Source organism: Betta splendens, chromosome 9, assembly GCF_900634795.4.
Source record: "Betta splendens chromosome 9, fBetSpl5.4, whole genome shotgun sequence".
Taxonomy (NCBI): domain Eukaryota; kingdom Metazoa; phylum Chordata; class Actinopteri; order Anabantiformes; family Osphronemidae; genus Betta; species Betta splendens.
Window position 1 is genome coordinate 21,696,277 of NC_040889.2, and position 5,420 is coordinate 21,701,696.

Here is a 5,420-nt window from a genome sequence, read left to right on the forward strand (position 1 = left end):
GAGTCGCTCAGCAAACTTTTCACACACACAATTTCGACTGTGTCGACAATAGGAAACAACCTTTTACGCACTTTGAGCAAAGACCATTAGCTGTTAAGCCTGAAAGAAATATATTACTATGTGATGAGTAAAATTAAAAGGTCCTCTTTGAGTGTGAGTGGAAATTACCGAAGGATTCGTTATCAAACCAAGCAAACGTTCTCAAATCGTTATTTTCATATGCCTTTATAAGTATTGTAACATTATTTTTAAAAAGTGTTTTTAAATATTCCCCTGTTCTGTGCGTCCACTGTCGTGGCTCGCCTGTACAGAAACCTTAGTTTTGGTTTCATTCCCGTTAGAATTTAACACGAGAGCGCTCTCACCAGCGCACTCAGCAGCTCGACCGTCTGCTCCTTTGAACGCAGTGATTCCGCTGAGGAGGCATCGCATCAGTGTCACGCGCAACAATGGCCGTCTGGTTGGTCCATCAATCTCTGCCAGCAGCAGACACGACTGCGCTGATTGGCGTTTGGATCGTTGCCTGACACTGTCCGAAATTAGTCCTTAATAAATACAACAGGCGGTCTTATCATACGAGAACTGCTTCGAAAATCAGCTATTAAAGTGAGACATTTTCGTATTTTATTTTTCCACCTAAAATATATGATGCATAATAAAAAATACATAATTATAGATATAGTTCGACAAAGTTTCCTTATTTCTTTAAGCTTTAAACGTCTAAAAAGGCTAGTTTCTTTCAAAAAAAAGTTTTCGTTAGACGTACTCTACAATTTCATGAGCTTTCATTCAGATTTTTCCTAATTGACTCTTATAGGAGTCAAATCGATCAGTGTTTTGTATTGCGTCCTGGTACATCAAAACATTGCATATTCTCCAGAATCTTATTTCCAAAGCAAAAATTATTTTCCCGTTCGCCTGCTCTGAAAAGGAAAGTTTTTTTTCCACCCTTGGTTCTTTGCCTCTTACCGAGACTATTGTCTCTCCGTGGAGTTTGTGCGCCTGGACAATGAATGTAAATCTCCCCCCTTGGATCCCGCCTCAACCCACCATCTGCCAGCGCGGGACAAAGTCAGATGTTCCCCCAATTATGAGAGAAGTCTTGGGGAATCCTGCTGCCGGGCCTCCGCCCTGTCGTCGTGTCCCTCACGCGCGTCTCCTGACATGATTGACAGCTCTACTTAACCATGACAAATCTACGTAGGATGACACACTTTAATAAAATTCCTCCACTCATTGCAAAACGTCTATTGCAGCCGTACTCAGAGGTACAGACGATTCACATGCAAGGATTTTATCACGAATCCTGCAACCAGCCACACGGTTCACTTAAAAACTATTAATAAAAAGATAGACCATTAATTTTGTATATCTGAACTTAAGTGTGGCACTGCAACAACAGCGTAGACGGTATGAAATTGTGTGGGTTAGGTGACAGAAATCATTTGGCTAATTAATAGTTCTTTATAATTACACTATAGAACCACTCGGAGAATAAACAGTGCATCTGTTGGGCTTAATGGCATTAATGACACAAATCCATTTATAAACGCACGTCATCATGGAGCTCACGCTTGCAGGCGGTTCTATAGTTTATCAGAGAAAGAAATGTTTGTTTGGCGCTTTCTCTCCCAACTTACGTCTCTACAGGTGTGACTGTCTCGACAGTGATTATCACAACTTGCTGCCTGACGTGTGGCTTTTCTAATTTAGTGAAGCGAGGAGCCGGGGCGAAAATGCGGGATTAGTCGAACCACAAACGTCTTTCTAATCAATTTAACCCGCTGAGACGGTCAGCCCGTGTGTTTTAGACAGGAGGCGAGTGGAGGGTGGAATCAGTGACTGCTAAACCAAACAATGGGGTATCGTGTGCCGCTCGTCCTCTGCAGCATTCCCCTGCTCCCATGGGACACCCAGAGCCACTCTCTGTGGATGGGACTGTGTCCACGGAGGTCAGGAGGGGCGTGGTGTGTGCGCGTAAGAGTGTGTGTGTGTGTGTGTGTGTGTGTGTGTGTGTGTGTGTGTGTGTGTGTGTGTGTGTGTGTGTGTGTGTGTAAAGGGGTGTTGGAGATGCAGCAGCTGGTTCCCGTCCCCGTGGTTGTGTAGAAAGCAGCACAGCCAATGCGACCCACCACGTCTCTAATCGATCGTCGTATATTGCGTTTGTTGTGTGTTCGGGCCCAACTTATTTAGGCAAAGATGCAGATGCCCTGGGGAGTGTTGGCATTCGCTTTTGTTTGTTGCGATTTGGGGCTTTTAAGTAGTCTAAAAATCTGGTCATTTGTGGAACAATACAAAGCATCTTACAAAAGTTTCCAAATATTACATTAATGTGTGGCTTTTCTATAGTTGATGTCTAGCTACATTTCTCTCAGTGCGCCAGGGATGTAAACAGCATATTCGAGGGAATGTTGCTTAAACCTAAAATAAAAGGGAACCAGTGCTTCCCACGCCAATTATCAAGCCAATAATCAAATTCTACAGTTTAACTTCAAGTTCCGTGTTGCAAAGAATAATTGTACATTATTAAATTAGGAGCTGAAATATTAGATATTCCTCTTCATTTAATACACTGCAATACGACTCTATTCTATATACAGTACAGTATATGACCTCATTACCAAATATATAGTAAGCTTATTTCCAATTTCAATTTAAAAATTGAGTAACAAATTAGAGCTCTTATAAAAGGTCATGAACAAAAGTTATGCATTATTAGCTTACATTAGGTTATGAAGGTATAGGCATTAGTTTATTATTAGTTTATTAGTTTATAATTGTATTCTAAACTGCTAAGCCTCATTCCTTAATATGCATTGCAAGTTAGTTTTTTTTAATATTATTTCCCAAACTGTCATTTGGAAATAGGCAAGGCCCTGCTAACCGAATATCATTAACAAACTGTAACAATCAATAAGGTTTAAAAAAGTAAATTACATACATCAATTGTGCTAGGCTATCAACCTATATAGAAGTTAATGCCCACATACAGAAACTAACCTTACTTTTCGATAACAAGCTAACACTAATGTTAGCAAGCAATCAGGCTAGTGTTCTTAGTAATGCTAAATTTTAGCTACATGTTTGCTAGCTGGCATGCTAGCGGGTCGTGGATATACAACGTAATATTAACATAAAACGCTGGGCATTTTATGGAAGCATTTATATTTTGACTCATTTTAGACAGTTGATTAACCACCCAGCTTTAATAATTTATACAACTTCTAATGACTCCAAAGACTCACCCGAAGACTCACACAGCAATAATGTACAACTGAATGCTCATTGGTTGAATGCCTGTTTTCATGGCTCTGGACCAGTTTATCCCTGTCTCAACAAGAAATGACAAATAAATGTTAAAATAAACAAATGATGGTATGAAGATTTGATATTGTTGTTTAACTAGGATGAGCTTCTTGTAAGTCAGTTAAGAATAAATAAATAAAATAAGTCTAAAATTGTCACAGAAAGGCAATCAAGCTGTTTCCTGGGCAATTTTGCTAGATCTTCCCACTGTTCTTTGAACTTTCTGGGTCATATCCTCTATTGTGTAGTTTTTATATATGTGACATGTGAAAAACATTTGTTGTAAATCAATCATCTGTACATGGGCCATTAGTTGTGAACCAATAATTATTGGTTATAAAAAAGATCAGCTAGATTCATGAAAACCAAACAACTCTCAGTTTTTCTCCAAATGATGAATGTATTTTAGCTCAGTGCTGTGTATTCTCCAACCCAAATGACAAAAAGTACATTCACCTTTATGTGTCATTACTAAATTTTCAGCACATAGTACTACAATAACATTTTTTAAATTTAGAACTACAATTACCTCCTGTAGTGCTGAGTGTAATTTATCAAAACCATATGTTGAGTTTGTGCCGATTGCATGACTTGTGTGTTAGTGCCATCTAGTGCTTAAACATCATCTTCTCTCCGTCTGCATTTTATTGTAGACGTTAGGCTTTAAGTATCTCTGGCTCATCCGAATCTTCTTTTAGAGGCAACATCATCTCCAAAGCAATAATATATTCATATCATATATTAATTAAATAAAACCCTTAAAGTTGCTTATGTAAAAGTTCAATATTTATTTAATTTTACAGTGCCAAGAAATTATTAGTTTATGTCAATTCATTTCAGTTTAAAAATGTAAATGTTAAGACCTTATAGAAATAGTTTATCGCTCTCTATCCCTTCACCCCCACCGGTCAAGGCAGTTGGCCACCTACATTGAGCCTGGTCCAGCTGGAGGTTTCCAGCTGAGGTTTTCCTCTCCACTATCGCTGTCAAATTGTAATTAATTATAATTAAAGGCTTGATGTACAGTATATGAGATTTGTTAGGTTTAGTTGTGTAAGGTCTTAAACCTTACCTTGTAAATTGCCTTGAGATAACTTTGTTGTGATTCAGCGCTATATAAAAAAATGAATTGAATTGAATTGAATTGAATTGAATTGAATTGAATTGAATTGAATTGAATTGAATTGAATTGAATACACAACTATAAGGAAAACCCCAAAAAGTTGTGAATATGAAGCTGTATCAGGAACAGTCTTCTACTCAGTGAACAGCAGATGTCCTGAGAAGTCCTTGACTTTCTACAGGTGTCCTCAACCTCAGAGCTGTAGTTATAACTACAGTGTATGATTCATATGCTCTTGTTTGTTTGCTGGCTCTTGTTGTTGCTGTTATTTTTCTATTGTCTAGTTTATGGTTGGGTTTTCTGTTTTGTCAAGTCTTAAAACACTGGTTGTAAAAAATGGTCTACTCCTGTAGAGATTACAGTACAGTATGTAGCAGGGTATTTAATTTAATATATATTGACAATTTTGGCAAAGTACTGTAGCTTTGTTTCCCACAGTGCCAGAAGGTCCAGCAGGGCCTGCTGGTCTAAATGGACCTCTGAGTCCTGTGATAGAGACAATATATAATTAATAGTGGTATGACTTACTGGACAACTAAAGAACCACTTTAATTTGATACTTTTGTTTTTATCACTTTTAGTCCTTATGGCTCAGAGTGGTAGGATTTACAGGACCTTGTGGTCCTCAGGGTCCCTGTCCCATGTTGCTCCTGGAAACATATGAAAACAGTATAAAGACATGCTTTACATCAAATTAAACAATAAAATCCAGGCTACACTTTTATATGAATATGTTATGTAATATATGCTAAAAATGTACAAGCATTAAACACATCCCCAATAACAAAAACAAAAATATGAAAAAATACTGAATGTCATTTATGATAAGAATCATTATTTTAATATGCGTATGCCATGTTTTAGAGCAGTGATCCCCAACCCCTGGGTAGCGTACCAGTACTGGTTCGTGGGTCAATTGGTACTGGGCCGCGAAAGAAATCTCACATTTTTATTTATTGCGTGATTGTGAACGATGTTATTTTGGAAAATT